Source organism: Aptenodytes patagonicus, chromosome 4, assembly GCF_965638725.1.
Source record: "Aptenodytes patagonicus chromosome 4, bAptPat1.pri.cur, whole genome shotgun sequence".
Taxonomy (NCBI): domain Eukaryota; kingdom Metazoa; phylum Chordata; class Aves; order Sphenisciformes; family Spheniscidae; genus Aptenodytes; species Aptenodytes patagonicus.
In genome coordinates, this window is record NC_134952.1 from 55840183 (window position 1) to 55855455 (window position 15273).

Here is a 15273-nt window from a genome sequence, read left to right on the forward strand (position 1 = left end):
ACAGTGCCATGCCCTGATAAAGGAGAGGTGGCAATAAACCCATCATAAAATGATTACTCAGGAATGCAGAGCAATTAAAGCGTCTCTGCATATCAGAGCCATACGCTAGAGAGCAAAAGTGATATTTTTTGGTCTAGGGTGCTAATAAAAGGTAGGCAGTTGCTTGAAGGTGATCCACAATTTGGGAAGCAAATACCTGCCTAATACAAATATTTCAGTTTAGGGGTAAATAATCTACTGAACTACTGTGGGTTATGATTTATGAAAATCATTCAAGATTCTGCCACCTTTTTCAGTATGAGAAATATTTGCTGCAGTGATAATCCTGCTAATTTCAATGAGGTCGCGTGAATAGGAAAGTAATCCTCAACCGAAATAAGCATGACAGAATCTGGCTGAGAGAAAAGAATCAGATGAAACTATACTTTCTTCCCTACAGTAATGCCTAATCCAAAGCATTGATAACAGTAATTAATTTCAGTTATTGTTTTGTTATTTTTTTCAGTATCCTTTCTATCTTTCTTTCAGCATCTCTTTTTGTTGAGTTACAGTTTAGAGAAAAGTAACACATGATAAGAGAAGAAAGGAAGGAAAGAAAACTGAAATGCTGGCATGCAAAAAAACCCTATAGTTAAGTAAAGGACAATAAAGAGAGGAAAAAGTCGTCGTCTTAACCTTTGAAGAAAAAAACCAAGAAAAACAAACTTTACCAAGTAGAGGGGTGAGGCAAATTATCTCAGGAGTTTGGGAAATTATTTCAATGGAAATAAGCGAGTTAGACCCATCTATCAGAAAGTCTTATAGATAATTAAGTTTGTGCTTACCTGGTGCAAAGGAATGGGTTACATGAGCTGCTAGAGATCCAAATTGTTGTGTGACTAAAGTTGAAACTATTATATTTTCCATGTAACAAGTAAACCTTTTTTTTAAAAAAAATTATGCAAGAATAAGCAATGATTTTAGTAGAAAGAAAAAGAATATCAAGGGTTGTCTGGGATACTGAGGGATACAGACAGCTTTAGCTCTACTGTTTATACTACAGGAATAAAAACTAGATTGCAATAGGCACTGCTAAAATATAGCCTTTGCAGTTCGGTTTGGGTTTGTTTTTTTTTTTTTCATGTAAAGGCTAAATGAGTAATTTTCAAAAGAATTATATGAAATATATGTTAGACAAGGTTTATAAAAAGCAGTGTTTGTCAAAGCATTATGCAAAGAGACAAATTGCAGGACATTTTTTCTTCTGGTCTGTGTGCCGAGTCTTCACAACAGAGTTAGTGGTATGGTTCTTTCTGATCTTCCCCGCCACTCGTCCGCTGATAAAAAATAGGAGGTTTACAGAAATATTTTGTGTAGAGCGTAGCTATTCTCTGTTGGCGTAACTATATTACAGGATGAGAGGACATGTCCCAGGCTGAGCTCTGTAGGGTAGTTATGTCCTCCTCCCACCTTCTCTCTGCACTTTTCCACGTTGCAATCTTGCCTGTGGAAGGAAGGAAGGCAACTGAATGAGCAGAAAGGGGATCTATGAGGTCGCCCAGGCAGCCTGGGGCACTCTCCATCACCACCGTGGAACGGCTGAGCGGCTCACTGGGATGAGGTGGGAGAGGAGCTCAGGAGATCGAGACACACAAGGATTTGAGAAAACTGTAGGGGGAGACCCTGATTAACTTTAGTTGCTAAAAAGAGAACGATAAAAGGAGACAAACTAAAGCTCAGTGGGACATTGTGGAGATGGGAGCTCACAGGGGGCCTGGGAGGACTCAGAAAGGAGATCCCTGTGTGGTACACAAGCTGCGGGAGGCATGGAGGTGTCTGGAGAACAGGAGGAGGAGGTTAGTTTTGAAGAGTTATTGGCATAGAACAGATGTGGTAATAAGAAATGTTTAGAGGGCGAGAGATAATTTAAACAGAGAGGAATAACATATTTACCAAGAAAAATCATAGGGTCTTTTACTACAGAGACATTTACAGAACAACAGGCATCTATATCTTCCCATTTCCCTGTCCTCCACCTTCTCTGCGCCCCCAAATTTGCTGGCAGAATTATCTAATTTTCCGTAGTTCTTATAATTTGTGTTAATAATGCTATTGCTTTATTGTGAATTAGCAGGAAAATCAAGACTGGTTATATTGCATGGATTGTCCATATGTGTGTTTAGTTACCCGACTGACACACAGGATTGAGATAAATCTGCAAGTTATTTCTGAAACAGGTCATATAAACTACTATTATTATTATTATTATTATTATTATTATTATTATTATTATTATTATTATTATTATTATTGTGTTGTTGGGTTTCAAGTAGTGCATCACTAGGGTCACTAGAAACAGTTCACATTTCTTTGTTGTTTTCTGGTTTGCAGACTTGGAAAGACCGTTACATGCTTTGAATTACTCAGTTCCCATTTGGAAGGTTTTGATGTAGTCACAAGGGATGGAAATAGAAAGGGGGACATGCCTTCTGCTGACACTGGGGCGAGTGATGCACACGCACTCTGGACCACCAGACACCAGCACTGCCACTGAACCTGTGGCTGGTGTTGTTCCACGCCTCCTCTGTGTCGGACAAATACTCCTAAGCCTTCGTTGTGAATTAAGCTGAGGAGCTGCTCTCGGTTAAGACTATTTTTCATCTTTTTCTGAGTTAGTTTTAATCCAAGCCAGTTGCTCACTCTGGTTCTTTGCATGGTGCAAGAAACAGGGAGGCAGAGGCAGGGGAGTAATCTGCCCAGGGCAAGGTGAGAGCAGGATGCTGCCTTTCAGCATCAACACCAGCTCATGCTGCCTTAGCGTGCTAATACCAAACAGCCTATACACATACCTGAAGCAAGCTACATCCTTAACATTACTACTATAAAAATATAATGTTAAAAATTGCTGTCTGCCACTAGTCACGTAAGGATGGCTTCACAGATACTACAGTATGCTTTATATCTAGATTAAAAAATATCACCGCATTGCATCTGCTCACTTGCCTGGGAGAATGTTTGCTTTCTAAAAAGAAACACCCTGAAGTAGGTGTTTCATATCAGACTGACAAAATAATCCAGAATTTTTTTTTTTTCCAGTGAACTTCATAGATGAAAGCTGCAGGAAGGTTCTGTACCAAAATCCTGTATCTAGAGCCTGGTAAAACTGATTCATGACCCAGCCTGAATTTATGTCTAGTGGTAAATGAATCAGTTTTTTGCAAAGTTGTCTCAGGCATCAGACAAACATAAACTTAAAAATATTCTCTTGAAGTTCTTTTTTGGCTAGAGTTACAGTCAGAACCATATTCGTATGCCTGAGGATAGGAAATGTCATATTGACGGATGAGTGGTAAGTCTCCCTCTTCCTGGATTGGGCATTGGGGGCCCAATTCTGCTCTCTGTTCAACTCTGCTAAATTGAATGGCATTGCATTGACATAAATGAGAGCAGAAAGGCAGCTTGGGAGTGCCTTTCACGATCAATAAAAATAATTTCATACAAAGATGAAGTTTCCAAGTGGATCACAATCAATTAAGGTGCTACTGCTACTGGAAGTACCTTTGGCCATATACAGAGTCTGTATTCATTTTCCTTTCCAGGAAATTTGACTTTTTGCCAGAACATTTACATGAATTGTGTTCTACTAAGTGGAAATAGAACTCTTATTCACATTTTATGAAGTAGCTGTTTAGGAGATATTCTGTATTTTCTACAAGTGTTGAGTATATTTTCCTCTATGTGTTAAACTCCTTTACTTTATCTCCATAAATCTTACCTTAGATAATACTTTCCTGTGAATATTGCCAGTAACGACACAGCAAAATAGCTGCAGGGGCACCTGTTGGTGTTAGAGCTCATCCACATTTCAGGCTCAGTAGAGATACACACTGATTAGTATAAATGTTACCTACTATACTTTTCCTGTGTGCTGGTTTTGGCTTGGATAGAGTTAATTTCCTTTATGGTAGCTAGTATGGGGCTGTGGTTTGGATTTGTGCTGGAAACAGTGTTGATAACACAGGGATGTTTTAGTTACTGCTGAGCAGTGCTGACACAGAGTCAAGGCCTTTTCTGCTTCTCACACCACCCCACCTGCCAGTAGGCTGGGGGTGCACAAGAAGCTGGGAGGGGACACGGCTGGGACAGCTGACCCCAACTGACCAAAGGGATATTCCACACCATATGACGTCATGCTCAGCATATAAAGCTGGGGGAAGAAGAAGGAAGGGGGGACATTTGGAGTGATGGCGTTTGCGTTCCCAAGTCACCGTTATGCATGATGGAGCCCTGCTTTCCTGGAGATGGCTGAACCCCTGCCTGCCGATGGGAAGGAGTGAGTGAATTCCTTGTTTTGCTTTGCTTGCGTGCGCGGCTTTTGCTTTACCTATTAAACTGTCTTTATCTCAACCCACGAGTTTTCTCACTTTTAACCCTTCCGATTCTCTCTGTCATCCCACGGGGGGGAGTGAGCGAGCGGCTGCGTGGTGCTCAGTTGCCGGCTGGGGTTAAACCACGACACCTGTCTCTTTGTGTCCATCTACTTTGTATCTGAACAGTAACGTACAGTCAGTGTAAACCAATAGGTCAGAATACTAGTACCCCTGTCCCACAGTGGGGAAAAGCTACACAACAGACTAACTGTAGACCAGCAGTGCCAGCCCCTCAGCCCTACATCTCAGCTTAGTGTCCCTACTAGAGAAACAAAATCTGCCATTCCAACATTTCTAAATTTTAAGGATCAGCACCTGGACCCAACCTAATTTTTTTCAACGTTCAGATTTTTTGAGTCAAGCATTTGGTGGAATTATTCCAATATGAGAAAGGTTTTGGGCAAGAAAGATATTCTGAAATCCTTCTTACAGTTGGGTTATTTCTGCGTGCCACTAAAGTTATATCCCAAAACTGAGTGTACTTCATTGGCAATTCTGACTGGGAACAAAAATTTGGCAGTCAGCTGTTGTCCAGCTCCTCCTTTGATACCATTTATAATTTTAAGGTAGTATAATTTAGAGGCAAGCTTTTCCAAAACGATCCTTAAAGCCTTTAACGAGGAAGTGTATTAAAGTAAAAACAAAACAAAATTTGACTTATATCCAACTTTCTCCCTCTTTAACCATATCCCTAGATTTAGCTCTAAGTGCACAAACGCCTGAGGCTCTTTTTTGACTCAGCCCACTACAGGACTACATTATGTTCCATATATTCCATTCCAGACCCTACATTATATACCAGGTGTACATACATGGTTCAAGTTCAAGCTTACTTTATACCTTTTGATATTAAAATATATTTTTCACTGTAGGGATCTAATTGGAATATATATTTAGTCTGTAAACAAGTCACTGTGCAGTTGAAGGAAATTTCTTTTTCTTTCCCTTCAGCAGTGTAAGGATTTTAGTTAGCAGCTGATATGCAGATCAGCCAACCTTGTAGAAAAGGTAAGCAGTGTGAAATTATATGTGAGTCATTAATAATTCCTAATAGGAGGAAAAGACCTGACAGAAAGGGTGAATTAAATGACTGTAATAATCACAGAGATGCATTACTTGGGATTCATTTCAGCACATTTGTGATACTCTGTAATGGGAGAGTAAACTTTTAACTCAGAGAGAAAGCACGTTCTTCTTCATTAACAATATTTCCTCTTGAATTTAAATTCTTTTACTTCACATTCATACAGTGATGCCAGTACTACACTGGTAGGATGACTTTTTATTATAAAAATGCTTGTCTAAATACATCCATTGAACTACAGTTCCCAAAGTACGGAACAGATTGTTTATGTCTATTCTCAGACCTTTATCTATTAATCTCCTTTTTCACTGAATTCCAAGAAGGCACTAAAGAAGTATTTGTTAAATACTGTGTAATAGCAAAAGGGTCTCTGCAAGAAAAACAAAAGAAAAGAACAACATGCTACACTCTGCAGAAAAAGGGTGGGAAACTATTTGGTGATCTTATTATGCTAGCCTTATCTGTCTGTTAGAAATTTTAATCCTGCTTTGATCTAGTTGTCTTTCTTACAACTGATTTTCAGATTATAATATCTCTTTCCATGTGCATATATTTTCAGCACAGGGCTGTCTATATGCTGTTTGACAAAGCAAGATCATCTGGATAAGGTTGAAAACAGATTGAAATATTTTAAAGAAAATGCTTTTATTATATGCCACTAGCTTTTTCTCAAGATCCTGCATGTATTTCTAAAAGGGCTAGGTGAGTCAGACAAGCGTGTATGCATGTGTGTATACACACACACCACCACACACCCGCTGCACACACCCAAACCCAAAATAAAGGAAGGCCTTTTTTCTAATAAGAAAGATACATAAATGTCAACAAGAGAGGTAAATAATGGACATTAATTTGAGTAAGGAGACAAGAGCTGAGTGGGAAATAAGATGAATAGCTATGGAAGAAGCCTTGATAAAAAAGGAGCGAGGAGAAACAGTTGAAATAGGCTGAACATGTACATGATTATGGAGGCCCAATGCTAGCATCTACATGAAAGAGGAAGTATGCAAAGCATCTGTGCTTTTATGTATCAAATTTCATCATAATCCAGCTTTGGTTTAAATACAGGTATGAAGTACCATACTAGTTTACAGAGAAACTGAGATTAAGCTTAGAAAACAGGACTCTCTAACACAGTGAATGACTTCTGTTCTGTAACTTACACAGAAGATGAGTAGGATGTTCATTGCAAATGTACATACAGTGTTAAATGAGTCTTTAAAATTCAAAATTACTAAGTGAAAATTACCATTCCTGTTTAAATTAGAACACCCGATTACAATGAATTAGAAAATACCAGCATGTGTGTGGGAATTGGGGGTGGAGGGGAAGGGAGTTAGTTATTTACTGTTTTTTTTGGTGGGTGGATTTTCTTATGTTTGTTCTTTTTTATACTTAAGAAGTTTCCAATATAATTTATCTGTCCCATATAAATTAATATTACAGAATTCATATTTCTTTATATTCCTTGGCTGGTCAGTACCTCCTTCTATTAAATTGGCAGTACGTTTTCCTCTTTTGGCTTTGTTTATCTGTTCAGAATTCTTTTAGAAGTTTTGGTGAAAACACAAACATCACAAGAATATCATTGCATCCAATGATAGATTTTGCTGAGTTTTTAGATCTTCTGAAACTGAGAATAAAGTTACCATTCATCCACATTTGAGAACAGGTAGATGTATACGCTGGTTAGTCTTCTCATCTGCCATGATCAACAGATGCCTGTAAGGAAACAAATACTTTGCATTCTCATCCATATCAGTGGATTATCTCATGTCTTTAAGGGCTTTTCCTGACTTGGCAAAAAAGCAATTACTGTTGCATCTTTTCTTTTTGAAAAATTGCATTTTAATCATTGCTTACATGGCCTGTTTGGTGAGATCAAACAGCAGTGATATGTTCCTGTCTTGGAAGTCCTTTCTATTTTTCTCAGTAATCTCTTAATATTAAGGGGTTTTGTCTAGGCCAAACACCATCAGGACCATTGTGCACAATTCATTTTTGTTAGGTAGGCAAACAGAATACCTCCCAGCACAAATTCTTAGAGCTTGTATTCTACTTCAATGATATTTTCCTCAGTGCAAACAGGAAAGCAGAAAATGCATACGACCTCTTCCTCATCGTTTGAGATCAAGCACGTACTCCAAAAAATACATATTTGTAAAAGGAACAGGTCTCATGCTACTCCTTGAGTGGCAACGGACCATGCACTCTGTAGATGTTCCTTGGTTCAGTAATCTCAGTTATTTCAGGAGATTGCTAGCATTACAGGTTGTACCATTAAACTATAGATTTGCTTTACAGCAAAGTCAGGGATGTTGAATGAACAGAAAAGAGAAGACTTTATAAAATTGTGCCTTGTCTGACTAGGTATCATGTGGGGATTTTCATTTAAGGCTGTCCAACATCGTGCACAGATAACATTCTCATCTGCTTTTAAGTTTTAACTTCTTCAATATGGAGATTGAAATTTTCTATGTTGATCATATTTCTCTTCGAATATCTTGGGGAAAATGTCAAATCAGCCGAACACTTCTGTTTTGGAGGCTTCAGTGATCTGGTTTAACACGAGGCTTAATAAAGAGTTGTGTCAGCACAACTGAGGGCATGGAGAACTGTGGTACCAGACAAGCTGTCCAAGGTTATAAGATTTTGAAAACTTACACGTCAGAAATTTGTTCTTGAAAATGCTGCATCTGTTCTAACTTCAGGATGGAGATCTTTTTAAGAACAAGGTATCACAGAAGATGTTAGAAAAAAGGGATCAGCTATTGGATTCAAGGAAAAGGACGTAGGAAGAGAAACTACGATAGACTGGGACGGGGTTTTTGTTGAGCGTGGGTGTTTGTGTAGGACACACAAAATCTAATCAAGACAGGAATTAGATGAATGGGGAAAACGCACATGAGAATAACGATATGAGAAGATGAACAGGAGTCATACAGGGTATCAAGGAAATGCTGGGACTGGGGAAACAGAAAGAGGAAATAGCACCCAGAAAGAAAAGACGACTGGACAACTAAGAAAAAAGAAAGCCAGAAGCCAGTGGTAAGCAGCATGACAATGTCTGTGTGACTAATTTGTGTCTGGCTGTAAGGAAAGTCAGAGTGTACTAAGGGCAAGGAAGCAGCAAATTGAAAGAGAAGAGAAAATGAAGCTGGATGCAAGGATCTGAGGGGCTGTGAAAGGCTGGGTATAGACTGTGGATATACAAGGGATAAATTATGTAAGCCTAAGAGAGGCAGATCAAAGTCTGGGGAAACCAGCAGAAGTGCCTGTACTTACTCGACCCCCCTGTACTGAGCAGCAGCAATAGAACCGATTCCCGTTTCTCTCCATTCGTTTGCTATCGTGAAATATTTATGGTTCTCATTTCCTAACAGTGTTGATCCACATATAAGATTACAGCTGTGTTACAGAGTTGTCAGTTGTGCCATTAGCCCAAACAGTAAGCACCATTGTGGCAAGTCTCCACCCTTAGAGATACTCAAAAACCGTCTGGACGTGGTCCTGGGCAGCCATCTCTAGGTGGCCCTGCTTGAGCAGAGGGGTTGGACCAGATGACCTCCAGAGGTCCCTTCAACCTCAGCCAGTCTGTGATCCTGTGAAGTCACAGCCCAGTGTCAGGCAATGTGAAGGAGGAGCGGGGCCAGGGGAACAGCTTGGTTTTTCCGAGTCCTGTGAAGTGCCACACCCCCCTCTCTTTCTCTGACCTGCCCGTACACCGCAATCTCTCAAAATTAAAGAAGTGCTAGAATTAAAACTTCCTTCTGGGCCATTATTTCCACTCCCATATATACTATAATATTTTCAGTTACACAATTACATACTATTTGTTTACTGTTCCTTAAGCCTTGGGAATTCATAACTGGCTTAACAGAGCCCGATTGCCATAATGCAAGAAAATGATTTGTAAACACAATGATTCCTGCCACTAAAGGAAATACTATGCATACTTTGAGTTTCACTAATCTTCAAACAAAGTGGAAAGAATCCTAAAAATCACACAATATTTGTATTATATATTTAGGGAACATACTAGTTACCCTGACTGACATCTTTCCTGAGAACTGTTATTTTTGCAGCTTAGAGAGACCTGCTAACATTTCTCTCTGCAGTCCGCACTAAAGACAGTATAAACCAGATGCTAATAACACTGCATTTTTTGTATGATGGTAAGTATGAAAATGAACATTCACAATTTGATTATGTACCTGTTCAGAATTTATGGAGACAAGTGACCTTAATCTGTAAAGGAAAGAGCCATAAATATTTACATATCTATGTGAGAGCTAACAATGCAACAGGAGTTGTCTTGACATGTAGACCAGGGTTTGGTTTTGCCTGGTCATTTTTGCCCACAGCCACCAGCCCTTTGAGTGTAACTTGTTCTGGTTCTGGCACAGCTTCTGCTTTCCTCTATGTTCCCTTTTCCCACGGTCCTGAAGCTGTGTTGCAGATGCCCACAGGAGGAGAAATGCACTGGCCACCATTGGGAATTTTCAGAGGCCTTTCAGTAATTGTCTGTAAGAACAGTTCAGCGATGCAAGGCATCTCCTTACAAGCAATTTAATTCACCAGGGCTTTGAGTAGGAAGAAACTAAATGTTATCATGGGAAAATGCCAAAGAAATACAGATGAGCTCTAGGGAGATGTAGGGACGCATTCTCTGTCATCTTCTGTGGTCATTTTCACACACAACACAACTAAGTGGTGGCATACAGGATGACAAGTTTCAGCAGAGCTGTAGGATAATACAGCTGCTTTTAGACCATAACTCCATGAAATGAAGGGTGAAAAAAGACATGACTTCTATCCATATAGACTGACCACAAGCAAAGAAAAATTTTAGATAGGATTGTTTTTTAAATTCGGATAGTTCTTTGCTTCTGCGTTAGAACTGATTTTCCCTCTGCCATGCTCTACTTTCCTACTCCCCTTTTAGCCTGAAGGAGTGTCTTTTCTCACAAATACTGATTCTGCCTGCCTTGAGCCGGTTGCATAAGTGTCCCATGGGCTTGCACAAAGCACGGTGCTGCGTGGTGCTGCATACTCACGGCTTTGAGTCCTGAGTGTACGAACAGCACTCAGTGTGAGCTGCCAAGTCCAGTTTCTACGTGCTGAACCCCATGTAGGGTATGACATTGATGGTTTGAGAAGCACATGCACTCTCACATTTTTACATGTGTACTGGTGTTCAGAAGCTCCAGAATAATTTCGGATATGCATATATATACTTCCAAATATATATATATGGTATGTATGTGTGTGTATACTTCTCAAAAGACCTAAACTATGAGCTTTGAATGTTTCTTAAAAATCGCTTTCTGAGAAAACACAGTAACTGATGGCACTATTGACATAATTCATAAACGGAGTAGTTGATTACCTGTTGTGTAACTGAGCCAATGAATATTCATCGTTCCCTTGGTATGGAGCTGGCATATTTCAGCTAATTAACTCTTCTGTTTAGTTGGTGCATATGCACACTTTTTATATGATACCAAAGTGTGCTTAATTGAGGTTTGACAGATAATACCAAAGACAGTTTACAAACAAACAAACAAAGTAGACTCTGCTGTCATTTCCATAAATGGAATGGTATCACTTAATGGAAACTTGTATAAAAATTAACTTTGTCACTCCGTTTCAGAAGGGCCTAAAATTCACACCCTTAGGGCATGTTTCAGTTAGAAATTGGCAAGAGAAACACTTTTTTTTAGGTAATATACTTATTTCAAAAGAACATACAAATTTCTACTCAGAGTGCTTCTAAATGTTGTTGATACTGACATTATCCCCTTTACTGAATATATTTGAGAATACTGTGCAGCCTTTGAATTAAAGGTTTAAGATATCATTTTTCCTTTGAGAATTTTGGATGCAAGCCAAGGTAAACTAAAGATCAGAAGTTGAGCTGCTTTCTCAAGCAGTTTCTTTTTTAACTTCCTACTGTCTTTCGCTGGGAACACACTTAGTGGCTGACAAGGAGCACAGCCTGACACAGCGTCCTGGTCCCCACCTTCTTCAAAATAAGATGCCTGATAACATGCCCTGAGGCTGGTTTTGGGGTGTGTACCCAGGTATCCTTTCAGTGGCTTTGCCACCTTGCCTCAGTGGTAGGGCGGTTGGATCCATGCCTGGGTCTTCATCCAGTGCAGAGTCCAGACACAGCTGAGGTGAGTCCCCAAACCAGGAACCTGGAGGTTTTGTGGTCTGAGAGCCTAGAGATACCCCAATATCCAGTCAGAAGAAACTGATACAAGTGATGTGCTCTGCTACTCTGCTTCCATGGAGCCCTTGCCTGGTATCTCTTCCTCTCTTCCAGTTGTCTTTCATCCCTCCCACAGCTGAAGGATTAAAATTTCAGTTCAGTGCCACAATGTCCTCGCATCGATGGGGCACATCAATCCACCCACTGTTCCTGAGTTATTCTTTTCTGCCTGTCAAAATGACAGCTTACTAATTTTTAGTCTTAAATTATATTTCCCTCTTTTTCTAGTCTTTCCTGCATCCTATAACCTTATTCACCATAATGGCATTTTCCCGTGCTTTTCCTTGATATCTGTTACTGCACAGAAGACTTATGTGAGTCCACCATCTGCAACAGCATCTTTATGTCTAATTGACTCCTGACTCTTTTTGGATCCTATCCTTTTTTCTAACCCATGACTGCTAACACCTTCTATAATAAAAATATCTAATTCTGAAGCGTGGGTGATTTAAGAGTTGGTTACGAAACAGAGGTTTTTAATCAAAGTCATTACTTCAGACCCACTCCTTGTTATACAGGGCTGGGGTCCATCTGGAGGAATCATACTGACATAGGTTTAAGGGAATAAACTGTGTTTGCTCTGTAGCTGGTGGGAAAATGTTTCCATGTATACAAGCTCTAAGGCATCCACAGCAATATTTATATCAGATTAGATGTGTTGCCGAAAAACAAGCAAATCAAACCACCCGGAAAAATTCCCCATACTCTACACTAGCTTAATATACAGTGGCATCAGAGTTAGACATCATGTTAGGGTATGTGGTTCCCTGTTAGTTCAAGTAAATCTGCTTGCTGTCTAACTCCAGTTTACTTAAGGGGTTATCAGAAACTCATCTAAACCTGTCCCCTAAGGAAGGTGTGGCTTTACTTATAACCCAAATTATGAAGTTCTGATACATACTAAATTACATTTCTGATCTCAGCCATTAAAATTTGATTCGACTCAATGAAAATCAATTCTACTGTTCATTTTTTGAAATTGGATCATTTCTGTGCATACTCTCTAATCTGCTCTGAAGCACCGTAGCACTTTTCTGTGTATGAAGCTATAAAATAATCTAATCTTGTATAATCATGACTAATATAGTTTTTATGTTCTTGATACAATTTATCAAAGAAGGAGTAGAAGATAGAACATGGTCTCTTTGAAAAGTAAGGTCTGAACTACATTTTCATTATTTCTTTCATGAAACTAGCAACAGGTTGGTTCATGTTCTGCTTCAGTAACCTCTCATGAAGAAAATACTTTTAAAAACTGATGAGCCTTTTTCCTTTTCATATTTGTTTTTTCTGTCTGTGAAGCTTTAAAAAGTGAGTTCCATAATGAAATTATTTTCTCTGTAAAGCTAAGAAGTTGAGGCTAATTATATCTTACCTACCTGATGATTTTATCATAAATATCTAGCTATTAAGTCATAACGGCCAATCAGATCACTTAATATATAAATCTTATTTCATAATAACCTTTAGTAGATTTTGAAACAGCAGTATGTCAAAAGTCTTTGGAAAATAACTATTTTACAAATGTTAAAGCTGTATCAGACTTGGGTTTTTATTGTCAACCATGCTTCGAGGAGCAAAAGTAATTTTGCATTCTAAAAACGCTCAGTTTTGAATTTTTCAAAAAGTCAAATTTAGCATGGGGTTTAGTGTGAACTGTTTTATTGCCTTTCGGTAGCAACAGGGGACACCTGGGAGAATCTTCTAATGGGCTTTTGGCATTTGTTAGCATTTTTTTCCCCATTTTACTCCAAAGCTAGTGAAAAAATAGCTGAGTCTTTTTAAAAAATTAGGAAAAAAATAATAAATTTTCTCTGTATCTGGTGGTAAATCAATTCACACAGTGCCTAAAAATGTTTAAAGGAGGTATTCAAGATCCAGACTGGTCACAGGAAAGCCAGATGATCTGAAGTGGTCTACAGGGTTCTACCAATGTCTACCATGATAGAGACTGCAGAAATCAAGAAACAGGTGGCTTCTCTAAAGACTGTCCTTCCCCTGGAAAGGTAAAACAGCAAATGTTCAGTTGCTAACATTTCCCTATTGCCTGGGACACCAGCTTCTGCAGATGTGTTTATACCTGCACCTAGATGACTCTCCTGGTGGCAAAGAGCAGCTATGCCCCGAGGCTTATACTGCCTGCACGGCAGCAAGGGCAGCCCAGTTCAGGGGAGATGGCAGGAGCATGCAGCCATGGACATGTAATTCCTGCTCCCCAAAAACTCTCCACAAGCAACCTGGAATGCCCATTTTGGTTCTGAGCCTTTGAGCCTCACGAGATGGGTTTCTTCTTTTATAATACCATCATTTTAATTAGCATAAGCACTGAAATTACCTGATAGCAGTACTGTAATGACCTCAGCTAATGTGCCGGTTTTAACGCTGCATTTTAAAATGGGATAATGAATCTGGATGCGGCATGAAAATATTCCAATAGGCATTTTATAGTGTTTCTGTGTGGATGAAACTACAGATTTATAGTAATGAAAATGTTCTTGTAAGCAGGTAACATTCCAGCTCTCCCACCCCTCACAAGACTATTTGGACTAATGTTAGCTTTTAACACCATGATTCTGAAGCACGTATTTTTATCCAGACCAGAGCATGATCCACTTTTGTCTAGTTTAATGAGTCTCACAGGAGACCCCCTGACCTGCTTGCCCAGACAACTGAAAAAATAGAAACTGATGTGGTAGTCCTGTGACCTGGAGTCAGAAATCAAATTGCAGTATCTCTCAGGAGCACTAACATTCACTTTCAAGAAGCCATGTATTTAGAAGCACCGGCCTAAGTTCCTATTAGAAGGTGAGACCTGAGACAAGTAACTCATAAATAAAACAAATAAGGTTACTTGTATGCTGCCACTCCAAATTCATTGACTTCAGCAGAAGAAGATACATAATGGAGTTGTTTTGACTTTGGTTTTCCCTTACATAGTCTGGTGGTAACTTCACAGAATTTGTTGGAATTACGGGAGCGGGAAGTGGGCAGAATTATGCATGCTACTTGTTGAGCACTGCGTTTTCTGTTTGCGTTATACACAATCAGTGAATAGAGTGGCTAGTTGCAGGTAGGTTGCAATGTTGTCCTTTGACTTTCAGCTGTCCTGTATAGTGGAAATGAAATATTAATTGTTTAGCTTGCTGATAAAATATTCCTCTTATGGTAAGTGGTATATGTCCAAAGATAATGCTTTACTGACAGTGTGTCCACTCATCGAGTCAGCTATGTATCTAAAGACCCATCTGCTAACTAAAGGAAGAATTAGAAATATTTTGTCTTGTTCCCTGTGGGACAGCAAAACATCAATCAGTAGATCTCATCCTGAATAAACTGCAGTGATTTTTTCCTGCAGAATTTAAAAGTCAGATTCCCATCCTCTTGAGTTATGGAGGCAAAGACATACTCCAGTCGAAATTAGTTAAAGTATTTATGGACTAAGGCAATAACGTGAATAAGAGTGTCAGGATCTAACCATCTCACACTAAATAATTAAAAGTGAAATC